Here is a 13,268-nt window from a genome sequence, read left to right as displayed (position 1 = left end):
TACGAAAACTAAGATTTCAAAAGGCCCGCATTTTGCTATATGTAGAAGTAATGATTTGATATTCTAGCACCATAAAGCATTTAGTGGGAGCTTTCAAACGATGTAATGCATTGATTTGATTTTTGTTTTAAATTTTAATTTACGTTTTGCAAAATAAGCTAGAGACCAAAAAGTATTATTTAGGTTGCTAGTGATGTGTGCCAAATTTTAAATTTTTATATAAATGCATTCAAAAGATAGGAGGGGGGAGCAAATAAGAGCCGCACTGTATATCGATACAATGCTAGCTAAATTATATATTATTTAAATTACTATATAATAAAGGATAACATGCCTCAATTTTTGTAAATAATCATTTAACCCTTAGAACATTAAAACACTAGAGTCAGTAAACAACAACTTTGTTTGAGGTCAACACGTGCTCAGGGGCAAGAGGTTGTTTTTCTCTAATATATGTTAGTTGCATTCAATTAACTTTGAGTATTGACTTCTTATTATATTTTAATAAAAAGATGCTTCGTATTTTATTAAAGAGGATCAGTAGTATTGTTTTGGGCTTATCAAAATAAGTGACAAGTTTTTATCACATTTTAAAGTGTTTTTTTTTTGCTATTTCTACATAATCATTTGGCGTCAGAGATGTTGCAGAAGCAAACAAACTGCTTATAGTTCTACGGCAATACTTATTCTAGCATTTCAATGTTCTATGATTGAACCCGTAATCCCAATAATATAAACCTTGATTTCCGCAGGCTCCCAGGTACTCGAGGGGGTACAGACTATTTTTACAAAATTTTATTTAATGCCCTACCTGTTAATTAAAGGGCATTGGAACCCAGGCAATTTAATCAGAAAATTAAAGGCTACTTAGTGATATAGGCTTTTTATTCCATTGATTACTACTTCCAAAATGACGTTTTAGACTTAGTGTGAGTGATTATTATGTCTTAAAATCTAATATGTAATATGTATACCTTTACGTTTAGCTGTATTTTTAGGTTTTACAATACAATCGCACACCTCTTTTTATATTTTTTCCTTCTGAAAATTTGTATCACAATAAATTTTAAATGAGTTTTGTGTGAGTATTCCAATATGAAATAATTTGGTGATGTTATTTAAAAAAATACTAATTAATATTTGATTAAATTTTTATCTAACATACCTCCACTATAAATAACTATTTTCTACAAGCAAAACATCATTCCCATAAATAAACTAAGTTCATAAAACCCTTTACTTCGCAAGAAATGTGAATTGTCATAAATTATTAAGTTTTCTTGAAAGCGACATAAAGTATATTGCAGGTACTTTAGACGAAAATGACTTCAAAATATAAACTGACATATACAAACTCTGAATTATAACGAAATTAATTCCATGCATAAAATTAACAAACTAAGTTTACTGGTATGCATATAATTTGTCCTTTTATAAGGGAAAAGATGAACATAATGTAAAAAATTGAAATAGCTTTGATGTTTTGATAAAACAAGTTTTTGCAAGACTAAATATAAACTAAATAATATAGATTATGACCAAAAAGGTTAATTGATATGAAATTTTTTAAAAATATGTTTATCGCGGAAGTCTAACCGTATTTGCACTACTAAATCCTAAGGCACCTATATGCATGCCATTGTCATCGAAATTTAATCAAATAGAGCAATCTTGTCATTGAATGATCAATTGTTTTTTTGGTCTTATGCTTGGTACATTTAGCCACTTGTTCCCGTATAGGAATTCGGTCATATTAGAACAGGTTGCTAATATAGTATTTAAGCAATAATACTATTGGATAGTATGACATTGTATTTTCATTGTATCTAATTTCCAAAACAGAGTATAAGGAATAGTGCAAGAAAGATTAGTACAAGGGATGTTAGACGGGGACACACACTTCTCTCTAAATTGAAAGAACTTGTCCATTATCTCGGCCTGAAAATATTATTATGTCCTGAAGATTACATGTTTTGCTTAAAATAAAGCATCATCAGAGCTATAATAAACAAAAAAAACACACCATTACAATAAAACCCTACACTAAAACACAATCAAAGCTTAAAATTACCTTATAAACTAGTAGTATCTCTCACGAGATTACCTGCTTTGTACTGACAAATAAAATTTAAAATCGGTAATACCAACATATTATTTTTTTATAATAAAAAACAACAACAACATGGCACAGAGATTTAATAAAAAAATATAAAAAGATCTAAAAACAAATACAAACGTGACTAGCGTAGGACATAAACCCACGAACTTATAAATGCAAGAGTCAAAGGCATATCCGCATCGTGAGCAGAAGTAGAAGGCTAGATAAGATTATTAAAGATAAGTCCTGACTTAAAAGTGAAAACATCATTAACGCATGTCAAAATTGGGCTCCTTTTGTCTTTGGTGATTTCCATTTTCTTCAAGAGATCCAACTTTCTACCCTTAGGGCACTCGTGAACAATGGAAACATTTTTAGGGATGGAAAATGACCCGTTCATAATAAATAGGTAGCAAAAGCTGACTTAGTTTCTGTGGTATCGGTGTCCATGAACTTATTAACAAGGCTTAGATATTCCTGTACTCTTGTGGATACCCTCCTTCCTGATTGTCTCACATAAACAGGAGGGCAATCCGCACAATTTAGACAATATACACCCAATTTGGATACAGGGTTACTTTTATTCAATGTTTTTACTAGCTTCTTTCTTAGCGAGTTAGTCGTTATGAGCTATGGGGTCGTTTTTAGCTATGGAAAGGCCGACAGGCTTAAAAAATTTTGCAAGCTGTTCAAAAATGCCACCGAAATAACTAAGGCACCTAAAATTGATTATTAAAATTGATAAATTGATGATAATGTTGCTCGGTGGGTGAACGATGTGATAGGACAGCTTATATTTATTAGAAAATTTGTAATATAATTTGTTCAAGGTGAAAAGTGAAAACTTAATGTTTGAAGCAATTGTTTTTATAATATTATGTTCTTTTTGAAAAGCGTCTTTGGACAGAGGTAATTTAAATAACCAGTAAAATATTGAATTAAAGACTTTGTTCTGATTAGGAGAACTGGAAATAAATTGAATTATATTATCAACTGCAAAAGGTTTGCGATATACTTGAAAAGAAATACTATTATAATTCCGGTATAAAAGAAGATCTAAAAAGGTTAATTTTTCCAGCATAAAAGAGATCTGATTATGAAGGGAGTTGATAAAGGATAAGAATTGTAATAAATCATTCTCACCACCTTCTCTCAATATGCATACATCGTCCACCTATCTTTTATAAGCCTTCAAAAAGGTAAGCCCATAAAAAGTATATTTATTTATGAAGGTATTTTTTTAAAGGACCAAACATAAGAGGGCTCGGATAGGTAGGTAAACAATAGGAAAAAAACAACGGGATCTCCAACTAACTAAAATTATTTACTATTGCATATACTTCGACGTTATACTTTTCTCTCGGACAATTTTAAAAATTTTAGAAAAATAGACTTCATGCCATCATCCGCAATTATGTTGGCCATTATTTACACAATAGATATTATCGCTGCTACTTTGTTTTGTAGTACACATGCCTATGCTGATGATACTCAGATCTACTTTCCTTTCAATCTTCAAGATACTCAGGAAGCTGCCGGAAAAATAAACTCGGATGTTAATATAGTTAATCAATTAGCTTACGACCATAATCTTAACTTAAACCCCAAGAAAACAAAGTTATTGTGTTTTGGTAGTAAAACCAAAAAAGATATGGTAAAAAAGTCTTTAAATCTACACATTGGCGAAGTTTATCCTTTGTATCTTGTGCAAAAAATTTGGGCTTAATAGTGAATGAGGATCTAAGATTTCATGAGCATGTATGGAAGATTAAAAAAAGATTTTATGCTCTTAAATTAATATATAACAACCGACAACTGTTAAGCTTTCCATTAAAAAAGATGTTGTGTGATTTTATCGCACTTTAATTATTGTGACTTTCTGTACAGGCCTTGTCTAACTGCGGAGGATAAATAAAAAATTCAAAAATAACAAAATGCATGCTGTAGGGTTTTGTATGGATTACTTAAATGTGACCAGGTCTCTCATTTGATTTCTGAATGCAACTGGCTGAATATGGAAAACCGAAGAAAACACCATCTTTTAAATTTTGTTCATTAAATGCTTACTGAGGCAGAAGCATCTCAATTTCTTAAATCTAAATGCACAGCAATTCACAATGTTAACATTAGATCACGCCATATTTTTACTGTACCACAACATAAAACAGCCATGTTTCGGAGATCTTTTTTTTAACGCTATCAGCATTTACAATCTCATACCAGACAATTTAAAAATTCTTAATATATATAAATTTAAATTTAAATCTCGACAGTTTCTAATGGACAGACAAGTGTGAACATGTAAGGAAATGCTGGGTAATGACCTGCGGTGGGCGCGGGGTGCCTTCAAGGCTTTTGCTGAGACTGAGGAGGGTCGATTGTCTATTGCTAACATGGGTCAGTTATGAACCGACAGGGTATTATTTTTGTTTTGTTGAAAAATAGTTATACAACATATGTTAAGAATAGCGCGTATTTTAGTATTTAAATATCTTATCTTAAATGAACCTTAAATAGGTTGAATGAGAATATCAGCTTGCTAGACTTCGCCCTTACTTAGTTAAGTTTACACAAACTTTTTCTTTGTTTCCATTGTACTTAAGTATCTTATTTTTTTTAACTTATAAATGTTAATAAAAGTCGTTTTTATTTATTTATTTATTATTCATAAGTAAAGTATGATACATAGGAAGCAAGCCAAGCTCTTTCAATTTATTATGCAGAAACATCACTACGTCAAAATTATTTTTGCATTTAAACAAAATATGTTGTCATAATCACATATATGTGAGTCATTTATTCCTTTAGTCATTTATGTAAATATTTATTAATTAGGAACCATGACCCTCTACTACCTTATACTAGAAATCTTAATATAATAAAGTATAATAAGTCAAATATCTTGAAAAGTTACATTTGGAGACCATACTATAACTGCTAAAGGACATTTTTATCAAAGTTTATGTATTTAAAGTATTTGCTTAATATTTAAGATATTTTCTTTTTCAAGTTTCAGAAGACCTCTTTTTAATTATATGATTCAAGTGTATTTTGCAAAGAATCCGATCTGTCTTAATTGCTTCCTTGGCTTCTTTATCTGTCAATTCATTTCCTAGCAATCCTGTGTATCCGTTTAACCAAATGAATGCTACCTTAGTATTATATTTATCAAGATTACTGAGAGCATCTCGTATTTTAAAAATAACTAGATGTTTAAAATTACGTTAATCTATCAATGTTAACATTTGTAACGATAGGGGAAATATCGAAACTACCAGCTGATTCTTCGTCATTCCGGAATGACATACGACCAGTGGCGTATCCAGGCAGGGGCAAAGGGGGCAATTGCCCCCTCCCCCCAGAGATCAAGGAGGTGCAACTGTTACCTTCACAATTTGTAAATCAATATTTAAAAAAAATATTTTGAAGCGTGCGAATAATAAATTACTGCAATGTTAATATTGTTGCAATTTATTGCAATACGGGAACACAGTATTATTGTAACACCAAGCTTCGAGTCCATCGGCTTCTACTTCTAATAATCCATGTTGTCCTTTAAATGACATTGCTATTATTTTTAAACGAATATTGTCAGATCAAGAAAATCATTCAAAATGTTCAACAGTTAGTAGATAAAAAATGTTTTTGAAACCGCGAAATACAAGCAAACGAAAATAGATTAAGATTAACTCCAATTATATTTGGCGGTCGCAATGGCCTTCCACTAAGGGGTCATAAAGTTATGGTCCGTCAAATACAGTTAATGTTTCTGATCTAACTCCTGGAGAGGGTAACTTTCGGGCTTTACAAAAACTAGGAATTGACGCAGGAGAGCTTATTTTAAAAAATCATTTTAAAAGCAAAATTATATCTGCATGTAATAATATTATTTAAAAAAAAATTGATTTCTAATGTAAAGACTGAACATTTTTTTCCGTGTTGGCAGAACAAAATCACTGATGTCGCAAAAATAGAGCAATTTGCACTTTGTGCACTTAAAAAATAAAACTGTGGAAGAGTCTTTTTTACAATTTGTGACTGTTACCTCCACTACAGGTGAAAACCTAGAGAATGTAATAATTATTAAACTTGTTAGTTATGGTTAGGATATAAATAATCTTCGAGGTCAGGGTTTCGAAGTGGTCGCTTTAAGGCCGTTGAAGCATTAATAAAAAAGTCGTAATATCCTATGGCACTATACAGTGCTTTTATTTCAAAACGATCCACCCTTAATAACTTTCTTAAAAAAAAAAAAAAAAAAAAAAAACACGTCAAATTAGATATATAGGGGGACGTTTAATTATGCATTTACTGAAGTTCTGTCCATCACCTCCTTACCTTCAGCTAACCTCACTTTAATATGTCAAATGGGAACCCCCATCATGTGATACATCATAGTAAGCAGCGTGAAATTCTCTATTCAACGATAAAAAAATTAAATCTTAACTCAAAAAATTGATGATCTGCCAAGCCATTTAAAAACACGCAGGAATAGGCTTAAGCAACTGTGTCACACCAGATGGGTTTAGCGACAAGAAAGAAAAAGACGCATCCTCTGGGGCCAAATTGTTGCTTAACACTCTAGGTTCTTCAGAATTCATAATTTCCCTTTTAGTAGCAGAAGCGGTTTTCGCCTTTACGCTTTCATTGCCTAAAATTCTTCAGTCAAAAAATATTGATTTATTCCATGCCATTACTCTTGCCGAAAATTGTTTAGAAGAACTTAAGAGAAGTCTATGTGAAAAACGCCAGATATGTCATTTCCTAGTATTTTTAAGGAAGCACAGAGGACTATAGAAGAAAATGTTCAAGGTGAGTTGAAAAAGACTACTATAAAGTTCTTATATTTATTCCATTTTTAGATGGTACTATTACTCAATTATAAGCCAGGTTTCTTAAACATAAGGATATTTTAATAACTTTTAACTTCCTTATCCTTGCGCAAAACAAAATCTCTAATAACGGGCTACAGCGATTTGATCGTTTAGTGGAATTCTACAAAGTTGATTTAGGTAACCTTGGTTCGTCAATACTTCCACGGAATTGGCTTTAGCTGCCTTGGAAATGTACAACAAAACCGTTTATCCGAACATTTATACTTTATTACAAATTTTTTGCACATTACCTGTAAGCACAGCAACGTCAGAGAGGCAATTTTCAACTTTTAAGTTGTTAAAATCTTATTTACGTAATACAATGGATGAGCATGGACTTAATGGATCGACACTTTTATACATACATATATCTAACTGTATCAAAAATACCGGAGGAAGTTCTGACAGAAATGCAAAAAAATAAAAGAAAAAATGACATTATTATTTAAAAAATGTACACCTACACATCCTCACTTCCATTTATCTTTTGTGTGCTTAAAATGTATTAATCTATTTTCTTACGCTTGTTGCGGCTTAAAAATTATTATTTTGTTTTTTATTTACTTGACGTATTACTATTTTCTGTGTTTACTTGTTTAACATAAATCTTTTTGACAAATATACTCAACCTACACCCAAATAAGTTAAATGCGTTGTTTATATAATGTTACATAAATATCTGAATATAACTTTTTTTTTTATTGTTTATTATTTTATTCTCTACAAAATACGATTAATATTTACGATTTGGTAGCAAAAAAAAATTGATGGGCGTGGCGCCCACAAAAATTTGTACATAATTTAATTTTTGTACTCTTCCCAAGTTCCTATTAGGCTAAGTTTGGCTCAGAATATTAAATATTTCTAGAAGTCGTCTATATTATTCCATAATTGAAAAATAAGATCTAAAGTAGAAACAAATCTGCGATGCATTGATTTGATAAAAAAATAAAATGATTTAGTAATCAATAGAAATATATATTTTTTTGGAAAACTGTCAATATACTAAAACGTAAACCAAAATTTAAAGGAAAAGAAATTAAACGCCTCTAACGCCATCTTACGAAATTGTTTTCGTAAAGACGCAAGAATATGTGACGATCAATTAAAACTATTTACTCAATGTAGTAAGTGTAAACAAGAGCTTAAACGAAGCACGGATCCGAAATAAAAACAGCTTATTTATGTCAATATCAAAACAGAACGCTGAAGTGTATTGCCCTTTATATTTAAACTTTGTAATGGTTTAGTAAAAATGCAATTTTTTTAATTCGTACATAACTTTAAAACGACTCGGTGTTTTTTTTCCAATTTGGTGTAGTTACTTATTGTGTCCTACCTGAAACTTAGGACTTTTAAAATAGAAAAATCCAGGTTGAATTAATGAGTTAGAAAATCTTAAAGGAGTAAAATCAATGAGAAAGATCTGTATATTTACCGCTTTGTTACTAAAATAAAAATAGTGACCTCAATGATACGTAGAATATATTTATTATTTTCTCTCTCTTTATTAAAAAAATCACAGCTTCAACCAGTTGTTAAAAGTACATTCCTGGAATATCTATAACTGCATCAAATAACAAGATTAGAAAAGCACTTTGACTCAAATTAAAATAAATATTATTAGTCTATTTATAAAAGTCCAACGAGCATATTGTCATATACCATAAACTAACAGAAATATAAACTTGTATTACTCGTGTAGCTCTTGAATTTCTGGATACCGAAATATGCATGTTTTCATATTATGTTCCTAGTTAAACCGATAGGTAGGTGGTAGTTCTCTTAATAGTAGTAGGCCAGCTACTATAATCATGCATGTAACATAAAAAAAGATCTCCGAAACAACAAGTCAAGGAATCGATATCAATTCACGGTCATGAGTGACTTCACATTGGATAGCCGTAGAGACTTTGTGCAAAGAGCAAGATTGGAAGAAAGAAAGATTTCTGAATGCCATTTACATCATGCCAAACCAAGAAATTTTTAACTGTTAGTGTTGATATTCCTAACATCTAGACACCCTACTGTCAGAACAGTGAAAGATCTAATGGGCTTCATGCATAACCAAATATCGCACACATTGGTAATGGTTGAAGATCCTTCCCAATTATCGTAGTGTTAAATTAAAATGAAAACAGTACAGGTTGAAAAATTTGATTTTACTTATCTACCAATGTCTACAACTTTTAAAAATAGATTTAATACTCGGTACGAACCCGGAACTATTTAGAAGCATAAAAAACTCAAGAATCAAATTGACCGAGGAGGAAGAGCACTTTAACTGCCTATAAGAGGACAGAAAAAACAATGTTATTCTAGTGGATTTTCGATTAAAATGTATGATGTCAGGAAGAATTTAAGTGCGCATTTTAAAACGTGCATTGAGAACTGCTGCACTCCCAACTTAAATATCATCGGCATAGCCAGCAATGACAACATACTCTAGATTAAGACTATGAACTTATCTCCGCGAAAATTGCCTGGACCTGTAAAAAATTGGAGGAATTTTAAAACTGCAAGTCAATGAAACTATGACTAAAACACTAAAGACTTCATACACAATCAAAACGGAGCCAATATTCCCTAACGAAAGATTGGATACTTTGATCATGCATGAGAGAAGGTTCTACAATACTGAAGGATTAATACGTTTTAAACAAAGGGCTAAATTTTGCGATCTTTTCCAAATTATCGATCCTGAATTTTATCACTTTTATAGAGCTAACCTCGGGCAGAAAGGGACGAATTTTGCTATGATAAAAGAAGTACTCTGGACGAACCGGTAAGAAAACCACCAAAAACCAATATCTCGAGACAGGAACAGACTTCTATTCAGTCTTCTATTAATCTATTTAGACAAAAAAATTTAACACGCATGACTGAGGTTAAGCTTAGTCGTGACTATTTTCCCTCGGAATTCAAAGCTCTGCGATGACATTTGTTTTCGTTGCTTCTCGTGGGATTATGAGTGGAACTAATTTAAATATGAAGTAAGTAACTCAAATTGGCTATAATCCTGAGGCTGGGTAGAGCGGCACACCTCAGGACAAGAACAAACTAACCTAAAACTGCAAGAGGCGAGGTAAAAGAGTATGTGCAGAAATCTGATGCACAAATGCGCAAAAGGCACGCGAGTAACAGTGCCGTCTTTCTTCGTCCACGAGCAGTAACCTGGGTTTGATGATGTCAAGAGCTAGACAACCTTAGGGCAGGGTCCTTAAAAAGCTTTAAATAAAATGAAAACTTCCAGAGTAGCAAAGGACTGGCACCTTTATCAGCATCAGCCACCTCAATCAACATGAAAAAGTTGTAGAATTTAGCAGAGAAAATACGCATAAAGAACGTAATGGAGTGAAACACAGAAACATAACGATACTGCAAGACTCCAGAAAGCTCTCAATAAAGACTCATGTCAAAAAAATAGGCAAAAAACGCAAGGAGGATGGCTTATTTACTGCCAACATCCAAGAATACCACTTATACAGTAACTTATTTATACTTGCATGAAGATTGGCTATCCTATCAACATGCTTACACTCAGTGAGATTCAGCCTTATACTTAGTCACAGGGCAGATGGACCAAGAAGGATTTCCAACATACTTTTTAAAAGCAGCTAGTGCACAGAACGTCAAAATTAGGGGAATGGTGACCAGGGGCTGTACGCAGAGAGGAGTGCTATCAACTCTACTCTGAAACATGCTTCTGGATAGTCTCATCATCTGCCTGAATAATGATTACCATCACAGAATATCCTATGCAGATAACTTAGTCATTCTACAAACAGATAAGTATGAGCAATTGAATGAACCCGATTTTTCGAATAAACCCTGGCGGCTCTTTAAATTATAGAAAAATGCTGTGCGGAATATTCCCTGACCATTAACCCCAAAAAGACTGAAAGGGTAATATTCACTAAAAAGGGAAAAGTAACACCCCTTCAGGCACCCAGTAATTTGGAACTCTTACATTATAAAGAGATTATAAAAAACAAATATACAATTAGTGTAGGCACACAATAAGCTAAGGCTTCTGTCTTCCAAGCTAGTTATGTAGATCTACACAGCTATCATTAAACTTATACTAACAAAATGGCGCTATTGTCTGGGACCATAAAGTAGATCAGATCACAATTCGTTTTACATAGGTATTACGTTTTTTTTTTAATAAAAATAAATTATAAAATATACATTGTTATATCTCTAATCTCAGATTTTAGTAAAAAATCTATTTATCGATTCATCGTTATTTAGAAAGAATCGGTTATGCAAAATCATGATACTACTCTTAGGCGAAAAACAACACGTTTTAAATATTCTCATTATCAATACAGACTAAATATTTGAATAGGAATAATTAGTAGTAGAATTGCCTTATCATCTAAACGCAAATGGCTATTTACATTTTCTAGTGCCTTTAAATATTCGTCGGAATTATTGGTATATGCATGAGTGCTCTCCAGCTTATTTTAGGATAAACGATTTACTGTATTTACATATTGCATATGAGAATAAATGGATTGCAAGAGGTGGTTTAGTTATTTGTAGTTCTACCACGTTACGCTGAGAATATTGAATTTATGTGATTTTTAAGTAGGTTCGCATTTACAACTAATTTTATTACATTGGTTTAGTAATAATATTAATATTAAGACATATTGATTTAATCAGTTTCTTTTTTTCGCATCCTATTAACATAAGTCTATTGTAGATGAATAATGTTTTAATTAACTGAAACAGCAAAGAAGAGGCGCAAAGGGACGTAGCTGTTCTTGCAGATATTTTCTTAACAATATATGTATATTGTGTCGTATTTCCTGTTCGTTAGGTGCAAATTAAATCAATTGAAATAAGTCAACTTATTGATTTACACACGGAAACTACGAAAACACGATCACTCACCACTACTAGAAATAACTATTTATGTCTGATTTAAATCTCGCGCCAATATTCCGAACCTTACTTCACTAAACTGAGCCCTAGCAGCAACGCGGCTCCTTACATACTCGGTTGATTATTCCGGAAGATTGGCTGACCTTCGAAACGTTCTTCGGTGTGCCACTTATGTCATTCTGAAATGATGAAAATTCAATTGTGTTCTCGGTGGATACAATATCGTTATATGTTGATGTGATGTTGTGTTGATATGTTATTTGATTATATTGGGAACTTAAATAAATTATTACATACAATGCATGTTACAGTGGGCTCTATCCCACATTAATTAATTAGATACTTATAACAACATATAGAATTGAAAGTTGTGGAAGTGCGTACAAGAAGCTCGAAAAATAACTGTTGGTACCCACAAAATTTTAAAACATTAAAAACTGCTACGTACTTAAAAATGTGTTATTTTTAAAATTTGTGCTAGTTGTTAAAAATCAAGAAATAAGTAAAATAAAATAAGGAGATACATATTCTAACGGCAGCTTTCAGCTTTTGATCAATATATTTGGTCGTGAGTAATGAATTGTTTAAGTGATATGCTTACCTTAAGAGCGCCATCCAGTTTTGTCAGAGTATAATAAAGTTTATCAGAAACTTAGTCAAACACAAACTAATTAGAGCCTAACCTCACATTTGAGTGTTTGTTTTGGTTTTTCGTCCGATGAAAATTTAAATTTTTCTCAGTGGATATTATTTCAATTGATGTAATTTATGGCACTTTCAGTGGCCGTAGTGTTGTTAAATGTGGATATATAGTTAGTTTTTTTGAGTGAGCTTCCAAAAGTTTTCAATCTCTTTGTAAACAATCCTAACCTCTTGAGATGCATGCTTTGTAGTCATGTCAGGTAAATGTGCTGATTGCGATATCTCTTGCACTTTTAAGGATCCACCAAAAAATCCAGGTGATATCTTCGGATACCCTTGTGATTGGTGCAAAATTATTCGGTGCAAGAAGTGTTTAAACATAGGATCCAGTGAAGTTCGTGCTATATCAGCTCAGAGTAGGTCCATTCCATACATTTTCAAGGAGTGTGCCCCCAAAATCAAAAACTTATTTGAGATCGGTACCAGAGTGACTCTACTGGAGGAACAAATTCAGGAGGTTCAAGCAGTGACCAGGGTTGTTCCGGATCTCATGGCCTCATTAAAATGTCTTGGAGATGATATTAAATCCATCAAACATTGCTTCCATACTTCATTTGCAAAGCTTAAAACAGAAATGACTTCTGTTAAAATATCACTTGAACAGCACAAACCACCATCTTCTGAATCATCAGATATGGATACCTTACTTACTGAGATAAATGACCGGGCTGAGAGGGCCAGCAATATTATTGTTCATAATG

Source organism: Anthonomus grandis, chromosome 11 (assembly GCF_022605725.1).
Source record: "Anthonomus grandis grandis chromosome 11, icAntGran1.3, whole genome shotgun sequence".
Classification (NCBI taxonomy): Eukaryota; Metazoa; Arthropoda; class Insecta; order Coleoptera; family Curculionidae; genus Anthonomus; species Anthonomus grandis.
This window is presented reverse-complemented; position numbering follows the sequence as displayed.